The sequence below is a fragment of the Triturus cristatus genome, chromosome 6, assembly GCF_964204655.1.
Source record: "Triturus cristatus chromosome 6, aTriCri1.1, whole genome shotgun sequence".
NCBI lineage: Eukaryota > Metazoa > Chordata > Amphibia > Caudata > Salamandridae > Triturus > Triturus cristatus.
This window is the reverse complement of record NC_140589.1, coordinates 1,473,930,685-1,473,953,784: the sequence shown is the minus strand read 5'-3', so window position 1 is coordinate 1,473,953,784 and position 23,100 is coordinate 1,473,930,685.

The window sequence follows — 23,100 nt, the reverse complement described above, 5'->3', positions numbered from 1 at the left end:
TGCTATTCACACTCATCTCTTCTTTCTGATGGATACATCTGCCAGTGGATTCCTCACCTTGTGAATATCCCCTGCGCCAGCAACGTTCAGAAACTTTTGTAGCAGTCCACGCCGATGATGTCGAAGACGGCGTCACAGCGACACGGCTCCGCTCGCGACTCCGCTGACATCACCGGCTCCATAAGAAGACCTCGTCGGCGTGATGAAGTAAGTTCCCTTTTTTCCACGCCGTCGACGCCAACGGATTTCGGGAATTGCTGTTGGTAGCTTTACTGTTACTTTGTGTTTCTTCTGGGTTTCCCTGTTTCTCTTTCGAAGAAGATGTCGACGAAGAAGTCGGGCTTCAAGCCCTGTCGGGAATGTGGCAAACACATGTCGATCACGGATCCACATGACGACTGTGTTAGGTGTTTATCATCTGACCATGATATGGATGGTTGTTCTTGCTGTCGCAAGATGAGCTCCAAAGCTCTAAAAGAAAGGGAGGCGAAACTCTTCATCGCTAGGATGAAAAAGGAAAAGAGAGGAAGAAGGAAGTCGAGCTCGAGGTCACGATCGAGGTCGAGGTCGGCGTCGAAGTCGACTTCGGGGCATGCTTCACGATCCAAGAAGCACAAGAAGAAGAGGAGGCACTCTTCTCAACATCACTCGGACAAGAGGTGAGGAGGGACGGACACTTTGCACGTTCCGTACTTCAGGACTTTTTTGTATAGAAGGGTGGACGCCCTCCTCCGGGAGTGGGACTGCTGTGGGAATCGCTTCACAAGGTGAGGAATCCACTGGCAGATGTATCCATCAGAAGAACAAGTTACTTACCTTCGGTAACGCTTTTTCTGGTGGATACAGTATCTGCCTGTGGATTCCTCACTGACCCACCCGCCTCCCCGTTGTCCATCCTTCTATACCTGTAGTTCTGTTAATGGTGTTTCAAAATGTGTTTTGTTTCTGTCAAAGGCATTGTGTTATTTCTTTTGCCTTTCTACTTATTCTCCACACTGTGTGTGTTGCTTTGTATATTATGTACTGTGTATACTGTGTATATATTGCTGTCAGTCCGTCCGTGTGCCTCGAAGGCACGGAAAAAAGGGCGGAACTGACGTCATCACGCCGACGAGGTCTTCTTATGGAGCCGGTGACGTCAGCGGAGTCGCGAGCGGAGCCGTGTCTCTGTGACGCCGTCTTCGACCTCATCGGTGTGGACTGCTACAAAAGTTTCCGAACGTTGCTAGCGCAGGGGATATTCACAAGGTGAGGAATCCACAGGCAGATACTGTATCCACCAGAAAAAGCGTTACCGAAGGTAAGTAACTTGTTCTTCACGGCCATCATAGGCCTATGTTTGGACACATTTTTGTAGTAAGCTTGTAATACTTTCTATCTGTGACACAATATTTTGCTTGATAGTTAAATAGCATACATAGTGTCTTATCATGTACTCAAGCGCCCCCAATTATAGAGATTTGCATTGGATAGCTTCAGCTTCTAAATTTTCTCTGTTTTGTCATTAAATTCAGGCTGACTGATTTTAAAAAGTGCCTGTCCCTAGTATGGAATAAATAAAAAGCCATGTTTATCCTGCTAATACCCACACCCTCGATGATGTTCTGACCACTTGGCCATTCTTGGGAGGTTTTAGTCTTATTCTTACTCTTAGTTTCTACACAATACACATCCTAGCAAAGTTAAAATGGAAATATTTAAGAATATCATATAATTTTTTTGCCAATTCCTCTTAGCCCCTTTTGGTTTCACTTTCTATGGCAGACCCATCAATACCCGGCATTCTCTAAGGACCAACATAATGCCAGAGATATGCACCATCATGGATGCCGACAATATCCCACGATTTATTGTCCGAGGGTCAGCATGTTGCAGGGTAGAGTGACATTATACCATTGGTGACCACAAGGTGGAAAGACATATAAACATTACATGAGGTCCAGTATTTTACTATGGGTGGGCAATGTTAATTCTCTTATGGAAGTAACAGGTTGCCAAAAATTGCCACAACTGTGCCAGGGCCACTGGTTTACTGGGTGTGAATGGGAATAATACCTTAGTTGCCCACAAGTTGCTAACAATTAGTGACAGCAATTAACCAGGGTAGGCGGAGTGGCCACACCACTCGCACACTCCTAATACATGCACAAGCTCAGTCTCAGATACACATGCCTGTACAAAAACACACACATACACAGAAAGACATGCACTCTTGCACACACAAAAGTATAAAATCACATGGCTTAGGACTGCCGTCCTGACTCTTTGGGAGCGATAGCCAGCTGTGAGAGTGAGATAAACTTGAAGCAGCACAATCGGTACACCTGGGAGAGTTGGATGGACAAGAGCACTCCTGGTGCATAGGATGGAGGACATGAGGTAATGTCTTGGGGATCAAGCAGGAGTACCAGGGGAGGGCGAGAGATAGCAATGAATTCCTGTGGTGAATTAAGGGAGCAAGCTGGAGTTCTTGTGGGGGGAAGTGGCAGAATGCATGCCTGGGGGAATAAAGGAGAAGGCTACAGTGGCAGGGAAAGGGTCAGGCCAATTGGGAAAGACTGGTGTGGCAGATGTGAAGCTCTAGCCAACTCTCCTTTTCTGGCAGATAGATGTTTTCCCATGTGCTATACATGCTAGCTGTAGGAAAAAAAAATACATTTAGTTTTTTATTATTTATTTAGTTTTTTGCTACAGGCCTAGGAAGTATGAAAATCATTTTTCTTCTATAATGGATTTTATTTTCATCTATAATTCAATTTATGTATTGGTTTACACCCTGTAAACAATTGTATTTTAGTCAGCCCCGGTTACAGGAATTTATATCTGGGTGGGCCAAGAGTGTGTTCGGGTGGGCCAAAGCAGGCCCAATTTATAATATTTCTGAAGGTAGACTACAAGCCCTGGAGCATGGGTACTCACAAACATTTGTCCAGTGTCCACAAAGTACGGTCTGTGGTATGACCGAGGGCCGCACGTATGCCAGCAGGGTGACGGTAGGGGGTCTTGGTGTGTAAGGAACTGTGTAAGGATGTCTTAAAAAAAATGGTTAATAAACGGACAAGCATTTATTTGCAGGCTAATAAATGCTTACCTGTTTATTTATTATTTTCTGAATATTAAATAGTGTTCAGCAACTAAAAAGCAGCTCATGCTGCTGTTCCCCAGGGGGCCGCACATAAAGTCAAGAGGGCTGCAAGCGTCCCCCGGACTGTACTTCGAGTATCACTGCCCTAGAGTTACACGTGGACATCGATTCAGCAAAATGCCAAGTGGAGCGGAAATGACATCACACATCCTTGACCTTAATGACATCACAAGAAGTGACATCATATGACCTTTGGCCCTCAATCTTCCTACGAAGTGATGTCACATAACCTTAACCCATATAACATCACAATAATTGACATCGCTGAAGTTATAATAAACGCCATAAGAAAGCATGACTGATACAATAACAGAACGTTTAAACATGTCTGTTTTAGATACCCCTTGTAATAGGGTGCTGACGCCATATGAAAGGAAATCATTAATCATTTTTCTCAGTTTTACATAAAAAATGATATGTTCATCTGAAGAAGATAATTCCATATTTATTCTTGGATAATTGTCGGACATTTATGATTCTCTTGTGGCTGTTTATGCAATGAGGCATGCACTGCCCCTTTGGGAATATTATATTGTATGCCACATCCTACAGTATATTACTGTGTGCATCTTACACAGACTAAAATACATAAACACTTCAGAATCCACACAAAGAAACAGCCGGGTCTGGTGGACTAATGCGTCCGCTGTAGGGGCCTGTGTACGACCTCATGGTCACAGGTTTAAGACCTGACGGGCCCACTCAGCATTTCATCCTTCTGAAGTCAATAAAATGACTACCATTGAGTTTGGTAACAATAAACATCTGTGCCAGATACCCTTGGGTGAACGTGAATTTTACAAATACACAGGTTATGTTAGATAATTGAGGTGCAAAAGGAAGCTCACAGCTCTGGGCTTTAGTGCCACTGCACCTGCTGCATTATTGGCAGGTAACACCCTGTCCCCAATCCCCCATGTACACCAACTAACTGCAGCTTGCCTCCAATAGGGGGGTAGGGTTGCCACATTGCAGTTTTCTTACTACATGAATATTTTAATGTCTCAGCGAGTGTAAAAATAGAGAAAATCACCCATGTCTCAGCGAGTGTAAAAATAGAGAAAATCACCCAAAGTCAGCATTTTACCGCTTTACAGTGCATACTTAGAACAGTATTTGTAAAAGCAAAGCACTTTAAAATGTGATCTAGAGGTTCCTTAATTACACCTGACTAGGGTTGCCACCTGGCCGATTTTTTTACTGGCACCACCAGTATTTTAATGTCCCAGCTGATGCAAAAATTAGCAAAACCAGCTAAAGCAGGAATTTTTAGCCCTTATCTGTACCTAATTCAAACAGCAAATATAAATGGAAAACACTTTTAAATGGATTCTAGAGCTGCAAAGATTCCTGACTATTAAATATAGTAAAAACAGTCTAAAAAGTAATGGTACAACTATACATACGATGTTATTCATAGTATTATTTAGTATCACGTCCACGCCAGTGCACACTCTTGACACTACAACAGATAGCTGGTATTTTCTTTTGGAAAGGTGACACCGCTACCCCGAATTGATCATTAATGTAAACAAAGTGAAAAAGCATCATAATATTTGGCCGTCCCATGACATCTTCTGCCGACTGGGAGGGCCAGAGGTCATATTTGTGTGGGCCTGGCACACCTGCTAGAACCGCGCCTGATTTTAGTCCTTATAGACAATAAGTGGCTTTTATTGAAAGTCTTATCGTTCCTGAATTTTTTGCACTTTCTAAGCACTTATTTTTATACTATTTTCTTATAAATTTGCACAAGCTGATTGAAACGCAATATGATCATGTAATGTTTTGCACTGTGTGCTTTACTGTAAAATGTAAATTGTTCATGCTGCTATTATGGTCTTTGAATGAAATAAAGTGCCGAAACGGAAACGGACTTGGGGAATGTGGTCCAGTGATAAGAGAGGGATCATTTGTGGTGGATGGAGATGGTGGTTAATGGAGGGTGGCCTTGTACTAGGTTGTGCCTTTTTTTGTGACATTGACTACAAAAGTAAATTCTTGCGTCCTCTTTATATATGGTACATGGTCTTTGCTGATAATGAGGGGTCTTTAAAGCATGTGAATCTGAAAAATACTAATACTGGAGACATATTGCTGATAATAAGGCTTTTATCTGCTATCCCTTGTGAATTCCCAGAAAGCATGTTGATGGTACTGGAATTTCTGATGGATACATCTGCCAGTGGATTCCTCACCTTGTGAATATCCCCTGCGCCAGCATTCCACTGAACTTTTTTCCCCAGGTCTCTACGCCGACGTGGACGACGTCATAATGCATCGGCTCCGCTTGCGACTCCGTATGACGTCATCGGAGCCATAAGAGAGCCACGTCGGCGTGATGACGTCAGTTCCCTTTTTTCCGCGCCGTCGACGCGCAACGGTTTTCCAGCACTCTCCTGCTACTTTGTAGTCGTGTAGTGGGTTACTGTTGAAAATGTTGCCATGTCTTCGACTAGGAAGTCGGGTTTCAAACCTTGTAGGGAATGTGGGGGCCACATGTCGATGACAGACCCCCATGAAGATTGTTTGTGGTGCCTTTCTGCTGACCACGACGTGGAGGATTGTTCCAGCTGCAGAAGGATGAATGCCAAGGCCTTGAAGGAGAGAGAAGCGAAGCTCTTCATGGCCAAGGCTAAGAAGGAGGTAGGAAGACTGAGAGGTCGAGACGGGAGTCGTCGACTTCGCATTCTTCGAAGTCGAAACATCATAAGAAAAGGAAGCATTCCTCTCGGCCCCGGTCTTCGAAGAGCAAGGCGTCGAGATCGACTTCGCCTCGACGTCGAAGTAAGGATGTGTCTCCTTCTCCATCTAAGTCTCCAGAGAGATATCCTTCGCCGAAGCGGACTCCGGCGCGGTCCCCGGCGCAGTCCCCGGCGCAGTCCCCGGCGCAGTCACCGGCTCAGTCACCGGCGCAGTCACCGGTTCCAGTGGAGACTTCTGCTTCTGAGGCCGAGCAAGAACAGGGAAAAGAGCCTTCTCCAGAGCCGGATGATTCTGCGGCGCCTGTTGAGGACACTACGGCTCCGGTCCCAGGTACTCCTCAGCCGGATCCGGGATCAATCCCTTATCCGCAGTTCCCGACTCCGGGTGCGGATTCGACGCATTTTCTAAATGCTATGTATGGGATTTTCTAACGGGCTGCCTTCCCATCCGGCGCACCTACTGGTCCTGTGGGTCCTATGGCATACACCCTGGGAGTGCCGCAGCATTATGCTCAGGCCCCGTTTATGCCCTTTCTGCCGATGGCGCCTTCGTGGCAGTTTCCGGTGCCGTCTGGGGATCCATCTCGACTTCGATTGGATTGACCTTCTTTGGAGTCTTCCTCGACGCCGTTGCCGACTCCCTCGGCTCCGCGTCCGGCGCCGCCGACTCCGACTCCGCGTTCGGTTCCACTGACTCCGCGTACGGCGCCGCCGGCACCGGTTCCTCAGATCCGCTCAAGGAGAGAGGCCCTGAGAGTCTTGGAAGAGGAGCGTTATAGGGCGGAGGTGGAAGGTGAGGTGGATACTTCTCCTGACGATTTTGAGGGGATTCAAGAGGCTAGCGGTCTCGATACAACTTCGGAGTGGGAGCATTCTTCCACTAGATCCTCTCCACCGCAGGAACTGGCTCCTTATCATCTTGTAATAAAGAAGGCCGCGGAGTTGCTGGACTTGCAGTTGCCCTCTGCTGGGTATAAACCTAACCTTCTGACGGAGGTGCTACATTCGCCTACCTCGACCAGTGAGCCTTTGTTGCCTTTTAATGAGGCTATTTTGGAGCCAGTTATGGACGTCTGGCGTGAGCCACTCATCGCCGGCAGTCTCCAGACAGGTGGCAAGAAGATATAGGGTGGCTCCTGGGGATCCAGGTTTTCTTTCTTCCCACCCTTCTCCAGAAAGTCTGGTGGTACAGGCGTCATGCTCGAAGCATGCTTCAGGAGCTTTCCTCAGACTCCTGCGGATTGGGAGTCTAAGAAGGCGGATCAGGCGGCTAAAAAGACCTTTTCTTCAGGGCATGGCGCTTAAATCCACTAATGCCACCTGCTTACTAGGGCGCTACGTTCATGCTCTTATGGACTCAATGAAATCTTTAGCCCCTAAGTTGCCAGAAGGTGATAAGGCGTCTTTTATGGAAGTGGTCACTGACACTCAGGCTGCTGCGAGGCAGGTAATTCAGTTGGGGCTTGATACGGCTGATTCTGTGGCAAGGATAATGGGGTCATCTATAGCCACTCGGAGGCAAGCGTGGCTTTGTTCGTCTGGCTTCTCTACGGATGTTCAGGCCACCTTGGTGGATTTGCCCTTTGACGGACAGAGACTTTTTGGTGAAAAGGCTGATTCCGCCTTGCAGAGATTTAAAGAGAGCAGGGTGATGGCGGAATCTTTAGGTTTGCAAGCTCCTGCTAAAGGATTTGGTCTTAGGAAGTTCAGAGGCTTTGGGAGATCTTCATTTCGCTCCTTCCGGCTGCCTCAGCAGCAGCAGCAACAGCGGCAGCAGAATCCCCACTATAGGTCCTATAGAGGAAGACAAAGAGGACGGAGAGGTTCTGGCCGCAACCCATCTTCATCTTCTGCCTCCTCTGCTCCCAATGAAGCTTCAGGGAAGCAGCCCTAGATCCCCCATCCTAGATCATGTAAGACCTGTGGGGGGTCGGGTGTCCCACTTTCTGCGAGGTTGGAAATCTGTTACAACCGACCTTTGGGTTTTAAACCTCATGGAGACTGGGTATGCCCTTCCCTTTCGGGAGTTTCCTCCCCCTTACCCTCCTTGCCAGGGTTACTGCTCAGAAGACCATCTACTTCTTCTGCAGAAGGAGGTGCTAGCTTTGCTTCAAAAGGGTGCGATAGAGGTGGTTCCAGAGCAGGAAAGGGGTCAGGGGTGCTACTCCCGGTATTTCCTGATTCCCAACAAGGACGGCAGATTGCGTCCGATACTGGACCTCAGAGTCTTGAAGTTTTACCTGAAACAGGAGAAATTCAAGATGCTAACCCTTGCGCAGGTTCTTCAAGCGTTGCAGCAAGGAGACTGGATGGTGTCGATCGACTTGCAGGATGCGTACTTCCATGTCCCAATCCTGAAGTCGCACAGGAAGTATCTCCGTTTTACGGTTGGGTCGCAACATTACCAGTTTGCGGTCCTCCCGTTTGGTCTTACTACCACACCTCGAGTCTTCACGAAGGTGATGGCGGTGGTGGCTGCTCGTCTCAGGATGTTGGGGATTCCGGTTTTCCCCTACCTGGACGACTGGCTTCTGAAGGCAGAGTCCCCAGAGATGGTGCAGCATCATCTGCAGGTAACATCTCAGCTGTTATTCGACTTGGGTTTTTCGATCAATGTGCCCAAATCTCACCTGGCGCCCTCTCAACGCAACCTGTTCATAGGGGCGGTACTGGACACTACTGTGTGTCGAGCATTTCCTCCTCCTCAAAGAATTCTCGACATTCAGGAAATGGTCCCTTTATTCCACAATGGAGCAATTGTTACAGTTCTGAAGGTCCTTCGTCTGCTCGGTCTGTTCGCTTCCTGCATTCTGTTGGTCAACCATGCACGCTGGCACATGAGGGCGCGACAGTGGTGCCTCCGCAGGCAGTGGTATCAGCACAACGGAGATCTCAGGGAGTCGATCAGGATCTCCAGAGAAGCTGCAGTGGATCTATCTTGGTGGAGCGTGGAGGGCAATCTGTCTCAAGGAAAGCCCTTCCGTCTACCTCCATCGGTGGCCACAGTGATAACGGATGCCTCCACCCTGGGGTGGTGCGCTCATCTGGGGGATCTGGAGATCAAGGGTCTTTGGTCTCCAGAAGAAAGGTTGCTTCACATCAACCTTCTGGAATTGCAGGCGATTCGTTTGGTACTCAAGGCCTTCCTCCCTTCCCTTCGCGGTCAGTCTGTTCAAGTCTTGACGGACAACACTACCGCGATGTGGTATGTCAACAAGCAGGGAGGAGTGGGGTCGCATTGTCTCTGCAGAGAGGCCCTGCGTCTTTGGTCCTGGGCTCAGGACCATCAGATTTGTCTGATGGCAAATCATCTGGCCGGGGTGCTGAACGTACGTGCGTACAGTCTGTCGGCAGTTCTCCGCCGACCACGAGTGGAGACTCCATCCGGAGGTGGTTCGTTACATCTTTCGGACGTGGCGAACCCCTCGGGTGGACCTGTTCACCACCCGCGAGAACGTGCACTGCCTGTTATTCTGCAGTCTCCAGTTTCCGATGCAGGGGGCGTTGGGGGACGCGTTTTAGTTGAGTTGGGGCTCACGACTCCTTTACGCGTTTCCTCCCATACCCTTGATTCCTCGGGTTCTGAGGAAGATTCGCCAAGACCGGGCCCAAGTTATTTTGGTCGCCCCGGATTAGCCAAGAAGGGTGTGGTACACAGATCTTCTCCTCCTCACCTCGTGCCCTCCGCTCCGTCTCCCTCTGAGGGCAGACCTCTTCTCGCAGTCGGAGGGGCAGGTTCTACACCCCCACCTCCAGAGCTTACACCTTCATGCCTGGAGATTGAACGGGTCAACCTGAATTCCTTCTCTCTCCCGCCAGATGTGGTGGATGTTATTTTATCGGCCAGGCGACACTCCACCAAGTCCATTTATTCATATAGGTGGTCTAAGTTTGTTAAATGGTGTGGAGAGAGTTCCATTGACCCTTTAAAAGCCCATCTTTCTGATGTGCTTCAGTTTGCGCTTTCCTTGGCCACGGTCAAGGGCTATCTTTCGGCCTTATCGGCTTTTCTATGCTTCCTGATCAACCGTCATTATTTAAATCTCCCATTGTTCTAAGGTTTATCAAGGGCCTTACAAACAAGTTTCCTCCTACTCCTTTTGTAATGCCACAGTGGGACCTTAATCTTGTCTTAACTTTTCTGATGGGGTCCCTGTTTGAGTCTCTTCATAGTTGTCCTCTGAGGCTGTTGTCCTTTAAGACGGTCTTTCTTGTAGCCATAACCTCGGCAAGGAGGGTGAGTGAGCTTCAAGCTCTTAGTTCTAAACCCCCTTTTTTAACATTACATGCTGAAAGGATGGTTCTCAGGACCAGGGCTGCTTTCTTGCCTAAAGTAGTTACTCCATTTCATTTGGGGCAGTCTATTACTCTCCCTGTTTTTTATCCACCTCCTCATCCCTCCAAAGAGGAGGAAAGACTTCATCGCCTGGACCCAAAGAGAGCTGTGAGCTTTCACTTGGACAGAACGAAGGATTTTCGTCTGGACGATCAGCTCTTCGTGGGTTATGTTGGTCATTCTAAGGGAAGAGCGGTGCACAAGCGCACTTTATCGAGATGGATCATCCTTGCCATCAAGATCTGCTATGCCCTGGCTGGTAAGGTTCCTCCTGAGGGTATTAGGGCTCATTCAACTAGAGCTAAATCATCTACATCTGGTTTGGCCAGGGGTGTTCCTGTGGCAGATATTTGTAAAGCCGCGACTTGGGCCTCCCTCCATACTTTCGCAAAGCATTACTGCTTGGACTCCGAGATGAGGAGGGAGGGCCACTTTGCGCGCTCTGTCTTGCAAGACTTTCTGGTATAGGAAGGTGGACACCCTTCTCCGGGAGTGGGGACTGCTGTGGGAATCTATTCACAAGGTGAGGAATCCACTGGTAGATGTATCCATCAGAAGAACAAGTTACTTACCTTCGGTAACGCTTTTTCTGGTGGATACAGTATCTGCCTGTGGATTCCTCACTGGCCCACCCGCCTCCCCGTTGTCCACCTTTGTATACCTTAAAGGTTGTCTTGTTTGAGATGTTATGTTTTCTGGTACATTGGTAGGAAATGCTTGTTTTATTTAGCTTTCCTTTTGTATATGTTCTATGTATATTTGATGGTATATTGTATACTGTGTATACTTTGAATCTGTTGTTGGTCCACCTGTGCGCCTCGGAGGCACGGAAAAAATGGGTGGAACTGACGTCATAACGGCGACGTGGCTCTCTTATGGCTCCAGTGACGTCATACGGAGTCGCGAGCGGAGCCGATGCATTATGACGTCGTCCACGTCGGCGTAGAGAGCTGGGGAAAAAGGTTTCGTGGAATGCTGGCGCAGGGGATATTCACAAGGTGAGGAATCCACAGGCAGATACTGTATCCACCAGAAAAAGCGTTACCGAAGTTAAGTAACTTGTTCATCTGTGATGCTCTTTCTACTCAAGTAGTACCAAGGGGGGCCAAAGAGGGTTGACATTCGAGGGAGAGCTTTCATTGTGGGGAGAAAGGAATTATGGGTGTAGGTGAGGGCGCTAGGTGGCGCACAGCGGAATGGCTGCCTTCAGGTGAAGCTCCCGCAGCCCAGCGAAGAAATCCTTAATAATCCTTCCTGAAAGTCGCATTTGATAGCCCACGCGGGCCTGTGTGGGTGGACCAACATCCCCACCGCAGTTGGAGCGCTGTCTCATCCCTGGCGACCCGGAGATATCGGACTGCGAAGCCGCCACAAGTTGTGCCGGCTGTGGAGGACGTCTTGCTGGAGCTGAGTCCGGGAGGCTGCTGCGACGCGAGTCCGGTGCGTCTCACGTGGGTGACAGGCCCCACCTCCGGATCCACGGCTGCGGGCGGCGGCCCTGCGACGTGTCAGCTGGGGGCTCGCTGGGACCCGCGTTAGATCCCCCCGGCCGGGGGCAAGAGGACGGACTGGACCACGGCGTAATGCACAACAGGCGCGGGCGTTGGTGAGTGGCGCGCCCGGCTGAATCCCCGGCTGGGGTCGCCGCCTTCCCTGCCCGCGCCGGATCCTTACTGCGGCGCGGTGCCGTCCCGCTCGTACCGGCCTGCGCGGACCCCCCCCCGGCTGCTGCCCTACTGCTAGCCCACTGGGGGCGATTACACGTCCGCCGGAGGGACAGATCGGAAGAGGTGCGAGGCCCGGAGAGACTGTTACCTGCTGCGCTGACCGCTGACCCTCCTGCGCTGGGGCCTTCGAGGTGGTGCCTACGCTGGGGAGAGACGACACAGAGGAGGTAGCCATCGAACAGAGGGGGCTAGACGGCGGAGTGTGCCTCACGATCGCGAGGCCGGCGTGTGGGGCCCCGACTTGGATCCTCTTTGCCCCCATATACCGGACTCTCTTCTGCTGACGCTCCGCGCGGAGCTCATCCCGTTCACTCACGGAGAGTCGCTACTGGCCGTGGAGGTGAGCGGTGTGCTTGTGGGGTCGCGGTTGGCCCTGGGGGGGGGCGGCTGGTCCCCAGCGAGATCCTGCGTGGCAGGTGGAGGGGGTTGCACGAGGTGCTGGTGGTTGAGCCAGTGACCTGCTACACGATCTGGCCGATCTCCCTCTTCCCTGGGCTGCCACTCCCCCCCTCCTTGGCCGCTTGCCCCAGGTGCCCACCCGGGCGTCCCCCCTGATCCCGCCGCGGGTGGCCTGGTGGCGCCGCCATGGGGAAGCCGGACAGCCGACAGCCTCGCCTTACTTTTGAGTCCAAAAAGCAGACCAGGCCGCAGACGGAGGCTACTGCGGCGGGGTCGGAGCCGGTGGAGGCCCCGCCGGGGGATGATGTCAAGTCCATCTTGCTGGACATGCGGCAAAGTCTTGCGACCATAGTCGACAAAATGGATTCCATGCAATCCCGCATGGACTCGATCGTACATAAGGTTGACAGCCATGGCGAACGCATCACGGAAACGGAGAGACGTATCTCAGACACCGAGGATCGCACAACGGAACTGTCCGCCGCTATGGCGCGCATGGACAAAATCCTCCATGTAATAGCAGCCAAAAACGAAGACTTGGAAGCGCGTAGTCGGAGGAACAATATCCGTATAATTGGCATACCAGAATCGACCCACACGGGCAAGATGGAGGACTATGTGGAGGGTCTCCTGCGCGAGGTGGTGGGCACGGACTCCCTATCCCCCCAGTTCATAGTGGAAAGGGCGCACAGATCTCTGGCCCTGAGGCCACCGCCGGGGGCTCCCCCTCGCCCTATTATAGCACGCCTGTTGAACTTCCGTGACCGAGATGTCGCGCTTCGGACGGCGAGGGAGAAGAAGAGCCTATCCTATGGCGGCAACGCCTTCACCATTTTTCCGGACTTCACCCCGGTGGTTCAGGAGGAGCGAAAGAAATTTGTCCAGGTCAAGCATAAACTACGCGCTGCACAAGTTGACTATGCGCTTCTTTACCCTGCCCGCCTGCGCATCACGCATCAAGGGAAACAAATCTTTTGCACTAAACCCCAACAGGCGGAGGAGTTTTTGAAACGACTCAAGAAACGTGACCAGGACTGCTCCTCACCGCTGGCATCAGACTGATGGGCCTGGAGTGTTGACCTGTCGATTTTGTGACTGAGGCCTGTCGGCTGGTAAGGCGGTGCGAATATCTGCTATCAAGGGACTTGATATAGTGACCCATGGGCCCGGCTTTATTCACTGTGAGGGGCTGATAGCGGGGTGTAGAAACTCTTTTTCTTGCACTAGACTCTCAGGAAATTATCGCCTCGCTGGGCACCCTCTTTGATCAAGGGGTGAGCCCGGCCCAAGGGCGGGAAACTCTCTCCTGGATCGAGGGGTTTATTGTGTATTCACCTAGACTGTCCTCCCAAGGGTATTACCCAATTGACTTTAAGTTTTCATGTTGCTCCACTGTGGCCTTTGCTATGGACGGAGTTCGTTAGGGGGGGGGGGGGAGGGGGGCCGTCCAGATAGCATGTTTGGGATGCTGCTGTGGGAGGGGGGAGGGGGGGGGGGTGTTGGGGATTTGCACTGTTTGTTAAGTTTGTATGGGATGTGGCGCTGTTGGCATGGTCTTCTACATACGGGTCGGGGGTGGCGTTTGTACTATATTGCTGGTGTGAGTCTTTTGGTCTTCCATGAGTGATCCGCAAACACATAGGGTATCTACTGGGCAGCTTAACTTTTTATCCTGGAATGTGAGGGGCTTGGGGGACCACAGGAAACGCAGGCACGTCCTAGCATACCTGGACAGGCATCACGTGGGTGTGGCCTTTCTTCAGGAGACGCACTTAGATCCCTCCAGGCCGGTGCTATTTGCCTCGCGCTGGGCGGTGCACCGTACCTTCTCCTCCTACTCCACCTACTCACGTGGGGTGGCCATCCTCATTAGGAAACATACCCCGTTTGTGCACATGGGCGAGCGTATAGACCGGGAGGGCAGGTATTGTATTGTTTGGGGGCGCATGGGCACGGATACGCTCACTTTAGCGTGCTATTATGGTCCTAACACTGATGATCCGTCTTGTCTTCAGGCGCTGTGGGGAGAGATTCTGCGTATCGGTTCCACCCACCTAGTGTGGGGGGGTGATTTTAACATAGCTGTTGACCCCGGGAGTGATAGGTCGAAACCGAACCCACACCACTACTCCCGCTCGCAAGCATATGTGCATGACCTTCTTACTGAGCGTCATCTATTAGACACGTGGCGCTCTAGGCACCCGGTGACAAGGGAGGGCACGCACTGGACTGCCGCGCACTCCACATGGGCGAGACTGGACTATATCCTGGTTTCACCGGGGCTTGCACCCGCGATAGGCTGGGTAAAACACCTCGCTCGCACGTACTCCGATCACGCCCCGGTCCTGCTGAACTTTGTCATGACTGACCTCGCCGGGTCTCCACTGGCGTGGAGATTGCAGCCCACTGCCCTACTGGATGACGTCTTCAGATCAGAAATAGCGCAGGAAATTGAGAGCTTCTTCCAACGCAACGGTGGCACGGTGGATAGTGTTGCCGTGGTGTGGGAGGCCTTTAAAGTCACGATTAGAGGACTATGCATCTCTAAGGGGGTGGGGGTCCTCAAGGTTTTACGTAGCACCCTTTGTAAACTTGAAACTGACTTGAAAGACTTGGAGAGTGCCCCCTCGTTTCATACTGATGCTGGGGCTCAAGCCCGCTTTCGGGAACTGCTGACAGAATATAAAGACACAGCGGACAGAGAGGTCCGATTCAGGGGGAAACACTTTCAAGCTCGTAGATACGGGGAGGGGGAGCGCCCGGGTAAATACCTCGCTTGGGCAATCCGACCGCCCCGCTTTAACAACCAAATCCTCGAGATTCGGGATGGGTCGGGGGAGCTCCACAGAGACACCCGGTCTATTATGCAAACATTCGTCACTCATTATACTGACCTGTACTCCTCCGCTTACACGGCACCGCCGGAGCTGGCTCCCTATTTAGGGGAGACCACATTGGGATGGCTATCTGATAAGCAGAGGAAGTTCCTCATGGCACCGCTCGGGATTGACGAAATTCGTGAGGCCATCATGCAAATGGCCTCGGGGAAAGCCCCTGGCCTCGACGGGCTCCCGATCGAGTTTTATAAGTCATACATAGATATCCTTGCCCCGATCTTGAAAGAGGTGTTTGAGGAGGCCCACACGTTGGGAAAGCTCCCCCCTACCATGAGAGAGGCATTGATTACTTCCCTTTTGAAGCCGGGTAAACCGGCGGCCTCCCCTGACTCCTACCGGCCTCTGTCCCTCCTTAACTGTGACGTAAAGATCCTCTCTAAAACTCTGGCTAACCGGCTGTCGCTCCTTATGCAGGGGCTAGTACTCCCGGATCAGTCGGGTTTCATACCGGGCAGGGCGACGTCGCACAACCTGCGCACGCTATTCGCCACTCTGCAGAACGTTGACCCCAGCCTCCAGATGGTGGCCGTCTTTTTGGACGCGACGAAAGCGTTCGACTCCCTGGAGTGGGATTACCTTGTGGCGGTGCTGACTAGTATGGGTTTCCCCCTAGTTTTCCTGGGCTGGATAGCTATCCTTTACGGTGGCCCCCGTGCCAGGGTATTGATCAACGGTAGGACGTCGGAGCCCTTTGGAATCGCCCGGGGGACCAGGCAGGGGTGCCCCTTATCCCCTCTCTTGTTCGCACTGGCGGTGGAGCCCCTTGCTTCGCGGTTGCGACAGCGTCATCAACATAGGGCGCTGATCTGCGAGCAGAGGCAGCTTCTGCTGTCGCTCTATGCAGATGACATAACTTTGTATGTGCGAGACCCCCAAAACAACCTGAACCCGCTACTCAGGGAATTCATCACGTATGGGGAAATGTCAGGCGTGCGAATCAATTGGGCCAAGTCTCAGATCCTCCATTTGACGGATGGATGTCGGAGGTTCTCACTTGACTATCCCATAGAATGGTGTGAGTCTGACGTAAAATATCTAGGCGTCAGGATATCTCGCGACAGGGACGAACTGATGCGCTCTAACTATGGTACGGCACTGACACAGGTCTCCTCCTGCGTAGACCGCTGGATAGCGCTCCCCCTCTCGATGGCAGGACGTGCTGCCTTGATTAAGATGGTGGTGCTCCCCCGACTTTTGTATCTGTTCATGAACATTCCCTTCCCACCGGGTCGGCACTTTTTCAATCGACTGCGCTCGGAACTGATTCGGCTAGTTTGGGGCGGGAAGAGACCTCGGCTGAAGTGGGAGGTGATGACCTCCCCCTACTCCCGGGGGGGTTTGGACATACCGGACCTGGAGTTGTACTACTATTGCGCTCAAGCACACTATGCATATTACTGGTTCCACCCCATTGCATTTATGCCCCAACTCGCTGCGGAGGACTGGCTGGCGGCTCCCCTGCCTCTGCACGGTCTGCTGCATAGTACTCTCCCTTATAATACCTCGGACTATAATGCGTTGCAGGGAACGGTACGGGCATGGCTGGAGATATCTAAGCGAGTTGCGAGCTCGTTCTTGTACTCGCCCCTTCTCCCCATTGCCTACCACCCGCAGCTGCCTCTTCTACAGGAAAGACTGTTTCAAGACTTGATCCACAAACTGGGGATTCAAAGGTGGGGTGATCTATTTTCGGCTGGGCGCTTTCGAGATCGGGAACACTTCTTTGATGGGTACGCGCCTACCCCCTTGGAGCTATTCACCTACATGAGACTGAGGCACGGCATGCGGTCCATATTACAGACATTCCCGGAGGAACCCGAAATCACTGACCCATTGCACAGAGTCTTACAGGCGTCCTCGCCCTCCCACCTGGTCTCCATACTATACCACACAATCCGATCTGACACTGCACTTGACGCCTCGCGGGCTCGTGGGGAGTGGGAGCGGGAGTTGGGGCTAGAGCTGGGAGATGACAGGTGGTCATACTGTTGCATACAGACAGAGCAAATCTCTGCAAGCAGCAGACATCGTATCATACACTTTAAGTTCCTAAATCGTCTGTACTGCACACCGGTCACCAAACACAAATTCAAACTGCAAAACTCGGATAATTGCGAGAGATGTCATGCCCCACATGCGGACTTCCTGCACTTGTCCTGGGGTTGCCCCGCAATTCAGACCTACTGGACCCAAGTGTTCTCCGCTGTCTCACAGATGGTGGACTTACTCCTTGAGCCCGACCCGGTGCAGGCCCTATTGGGGTATACCAAACACATTCCGCGGGCAAGCCGCAGGTTTGTCACGGCGGCGCTGTTGTTGGCGAAGCGGAGGATAGCGTGCCGTTGGGGGCGGGGGAGGGCTCCGAAATTTAAGGAATGGCTTAAAGACCTTGTCTACTGCCAAGAACAGATCCTGGCATACTCCGACCTGCTCCCGGCTCGATCCCGCCCCGCCGATATATGGGGCCCACTACAATGTTACCTACTGCAATACCCAGAGGCCCTGACCGGGGATGCCCCTCCCCCGGCCCTTGATGGCGTTGCTTCTGCTGCTCTTGATTCACAAACTACGCGAGGGATCGGTTGAGCTGTTGCGGTGCTGTGGGGGCGGGAGTTCTTCCACGATTGCCAGGCTGGGATGATCGGGTTGCATATCTGTTACAAGTGTCTTAAGGATTGCGGTCATGCCCTGGGAGAGGTATACTGTATGGGGAAGGTCCGCTGAAGAACCCCTCAGGACTACACTGTTCGCTTTTCTTGTGTGTGGCTCTGTTGCCGGTTTTTCCTGCCCAGGGTCCCTGTGCTAAGACTCATGATAATGTCTATTTTGCTGTTCCCGCCCCCCCCGGACATGCATTGGATATACTGATGTAATGATTCAGACCTTGAAATGCCACCGAAGTTTGATTATGATAACTGTGTGATTGTATTGTTTTGATGCAAAATCCAATAAATAAAGTTTAAAAAAAAAAAAAAAAAAAAATAAAAACAAAATTATGGGTGTAGGTAATAGAAGCAGGTATTAAACTAGGTTTTGCCTGATGGTTTCTCTTAGTACCTTCAGTGATCCCGCCCCTCACCACCTCACAGGGAACTATGATGCACAAAGCAATCTTGTATCCTGTGCTGACAGAAGTGAAAGGGTAAATTAGTGCTTTCATAGGGAAGGCTTGCAATTGGTGGAGTGAGATGAGGTAAGAATATTATCTAAATTAAGCGCAATTCTAGTGTGGGCCTGTAAATTCTGTAGTAATTGATAGTACCAATACTTGATATTATCCAGTAGTCACTAGCACTCCACGCAAAGACCTCACACTATGTTCCGGGCTCACTGTGCCACAGGACTTCTGCTGATCTTCAATTATAGCAAGGCACTCTGGAGTTGCACATGCTTTGATTCTGAGAGGATATGGTCTAGCACTTCAGGTTGGAACTGTCTTAATAGAGCTAACGCCAAGGCTGATTTGCATGTAGATGGCTCATGTCTGCAGTGGCACGGTTAGCAAACAAAAATGGACCGGAATGCAGTCAAGAGCAATTACCAGTAGCTGAGACTAATTTAAGCATTACAACCAGCACTTTGTTGATGTTTTCACTAGATCTTGCCTCATGCACTTTTTGGTGTCTTTCACAGCACGCAACCTGGCTTGACGAAGAAGAAAATAAACAGTGCACAGCCCTCTTACCATTTACAGGCAGGATTGAGTACAAGTGAGAGCAGGCATCAGTTGTTTGGGGGATGGACCATGCACAGCCCTCTTACCTCATACAGGCTGGGTTGAGAGTGTAGGTGAGTGTATTATCCTGAGTAGTTTCTTTGTTTTTCACTCATGCTGGTTAGTCCTCTTCCATTAGTCCTCCTTAAAATCTGCCCTTACCACTCTTGCTATTGCCTTGCTGTCCTTCCTTAGCTGAAACTGATAAATCTCTAAACTACCTCTCCTCCAGCACAGCTCCTGAGGCCATAATACTGGCAAAAATGATTAGACTTCTTCTAGCCAATATATTATAAGCTCTTCACTCTAGATCCTTGTTTACATAGATGAGATGATAGAAGGTAAGGTCAGAAAGAGCTACAAAATCTAATTTATTCTCTGTAATTTCCATGCTTTCTTAGTTATTGCTGTCATACCTTTCAAGTTAGCTCAGGAAAACACAATCTTCTAGGAGTGGCAGCCTTCCTGCTAGAGAAGTTGTAGTAGCACCAAACCCTTGCAGTCACTGCTGATCTGTGCCCATGAGAAAATCACTCATGTCCCGAAGACAGTAAATAACTTCCCTGGCTACAAATCTCATGACATTAAATTTAAATTATTGCCAGTTGCAGCTTTGCCGGTGTCAGAACTTGCTTTTACAACATATACTTAAATACTACTCCCTATGATAGACTCTGTGCTCTGCTTCTAGTTCTGAGTGGATGGGAGAAGGTTGGTCCTGAGGCTGGGCCATACCAACAGCTCCTCTGCTAGAGTGGAGCCGATGCTCATGACCCTGCTTCTGTTTGACTTTGATCCATGATCAGCTGACTCAACCATTCTGCACTAGATATCAGGAATTGCGGGCTGGTCTCACGGCACTCCAGGACAAGAGCATGCTCCACAGGTCACTATTGTGTCATTGCAAGGTACCCAAGCTTTTTTTCATACAGCATTAATTGTACTATGCCCCTTGCAAACACCGCATCAAAGAGTAATGACAATTGTTCCTGCTTACTTCTGAGGTGGACACCACTCTGAGACGAATGGGACGCAGCCTAAGGGTGTGTCTTGCGTCACTGTGCTATGGTTGGTGGCAGAACAAATACAAATGCTTCTGTGAGCAGAAATTAAAATGATGCACTTGCATTGGACCATATGGATGCCTTCTTCTCAATGTATTAAAACGTCATTTTATCTTTAACCCCACACATTCATTATGGTTCTCTACACATGGTGTCTGAATATTCAGCACAAATAGCAAAAAATACTTTTGCTTGACCGCTCCCATCCACTCAAAAAATTGCATTTTCTCGCATAATTCATTAGGTGGCGCCATATGGCTTTCTTACCATTCCATAACTTATCAGCCCTCTGCACAGAAAAGAGATTCATCTCCTGACAAAGACAAAAGTTTTGTCGTCCTGATATAACTGTAGTTCAGTATTTAGAAAGTAGGTAATGTGAAAACAGCGGAAGTACAGACTGGTGTATTTAAGGGGCTCTATTGTGGATATAGGTAGTGGTCTTGCTTGACACATTTTTTGGTATCTTCACAGTTACCCGACTTACGCATTTCAGGAGTAACACAAGACAGCAGCCTGGCATTGGTACTGCATCTCATGAATCACACTTCAGGAAGGCAAAGGATAAGTGACAAGGTATGAGTCAGCAGGCCTATGTGAGTGTTTTCTTTGTTTCCAGTGCATGATTTCTCACAATTCTCTAGCTGTGGATCTTCTCCAAATCTACTCAATTCTTTCTTGCCCTGCTTCTTACTTAGATAATCTAGTAAATCTGTAATCTATTACTTCCTGTACACCGCTGAAGGTCAACTATAGGTCAATCAAATAACCCCATCCCTGGCACATAGACCATGCTCCAACTCCTTCGCCAACTGCAACCATCTACAGTTGCCAGATTGATGTAATCTCCAATCTTCACAGCCCAGCCTGGAGTCATTATCCTTCCGCCTCATTGCCAGGAACCACCTATTCCGAGTCTTTTACATTGTCTTTCCAAGCTTGCTTTAATGTTCCAACTGTCTTTTTTCCAATCCTTTTATCTTTTTCTCCACATCTTCATTATGGTTCTTTGCACATAAAGTGTCTGCATTTTCGGCACAAATAGCAACAAATAATTTTGCTTCACCACTCCCAGTATACTCCAAAACCTTTATTTATCCAGTATTGGGGTATCTTTCATAGATTCACATGCCTGAATCATTCCCCGTCGTTGAGGCGGGAGACCCACGGTAAATTACAAAAGTAGTGCCATAAGTAAAAAAACAGTAGTAGGCTAAAAGAAAAAGGCCTAAGGCCTAAATCTTAGAAGCCTTTCTACATCATTATAATAAAAAGAACCAAAAGTTAGCTCCAACCAACCAGCTGCCAACACCCTCTAGAACACTATCAGCAGAGTCAGTTCTCCTCAGATTTTCACCGCACGTCATGTGGAAGGAAGTCTTCTTGAGTGCCTACTCAGTTCTACACTTCATCTCTTCAGGATGTCTGACAAGAAAGCTCTCTTTAAACCCTGCAGGATCTGTGATAAGAAGAGGGTCCATGTTGATGACCAGCATAAGGACTAGATTTACTGTCTTTATCCTAAGCATGTTGCGAAGGATTGTAGGATTTGCCGTACTTTCCCTACTAAGACTCTTAGGGATAGAGAGGCAAGATTGCTTTTATGGCTTAAATCTCCCTCGACTGAGGAGGATGACAGAGCCTCAACTTTTAGCAAAAGAGCTAGATCCCATGATAGCTCTTCAAGTGAAGGAAGAACACATCATAAAACTTCCCATGATGTATCTGACCCTTCACAGAGGTCACCTAAACTTTCCTCTGTGTCAACGCTGTCTCCACCCTCTACTTCGGTCAAGGAATCTAAGAGGCTGTCTACTTCAAAAACCGTGAGTAAAAGCCAGGTTAAATCTCTCACTTTGACTCCATCGTCGACGATTTCTGTGACTTCTTCCGCCCCATCGCCGACTGTCACTGTCTCGATGACGGCCATTACTTTGCCTATTGTGTCGACTAGGATTTCTATCACATCTAAGAAGCCTGTTCTGGAAGAATCGTCGACGAGGAAGTCATCGACGAAGTCTCTGTCGACGACCACGTCGACGTTGAGCCCGTCGATGAAGGTTCCGTCGACGAAGCCTCCACCGTTGTCGAAGGTGCTGTTATCTGTGAAGTCTAGGTCGTCGACGTCTGCCTCGTCGACTGTCCTGTCAACGACCGTATCAGCGAAGATCCCGTCGACGTTGAGTCGGTCGACGACGATCCCGTTGACGACGTAGAGCCCGTCGACGATGATCCTGTCAACGATGAAGAGCCCGTCAACGAAGAGCTCGTCGACGACGACTTTACCAACGCAATCTCCGGTATCAACAATGGTGCTTTTGCCTTCACAATCAACACCAATAACATCTGCATCTTTTCAACTTAAGACTTTTCAAAGACAAGATTACAGTAAAATATCCCCACTCTTGCTGTCTCACCTTTTGGAAACTTATGTTGACGAAGAGGACTATGAGGACGAAGACGATTAGCGACCATTTGGCACAGCTCACCATACTTCTGAGCTTAACATCAAGTGTCAAGACGATGATGACGACGAATACCAGGAGCATTATTAAGATGAACTTATGGTTCCATACCATAGATAGCATTGAAGGGAGTCGCGCCAGAAGGAAATGAGTCACCTCCCTCCTACGCTCATACAGGATCTCCAGGCCATGCTGGCGGATTACCGTCAAAGGTTTCCCCCACAACAGGCTATCCCAGATAACCTACCTCCACCAGCGGGGATTCCTGACCCGTCACCTCAGTCTGAGGTTCCTGTTTCGCCGGCTCAGCCTTCAGGTCCATCTGAGCACGTGCACCATGACGTTACATCCTCTGAAGAGGAGGTTGAAGAGGGTGAGTTACCTGACAATACTAATGTTATGGATCCCTGGGACGAATATATTATACCGATGCCTTCTCCACCCCTTCCTCTTACTTCTGATTCTCCCCCTGAGGACATCGGGGGCTTTCATAATTTAATGTAGCGAGCAACATCTAGATTCCAGTTGCCTGTTACAGTAGAGCAGACAGACTGCTTTGTGCATGATTTCAAGGAGGAGTCTAGGAAGATCACAAGAGCTGTTCCGATCATTGATTTTATCTGGAATGAAGGGGTTAAGATCATGAA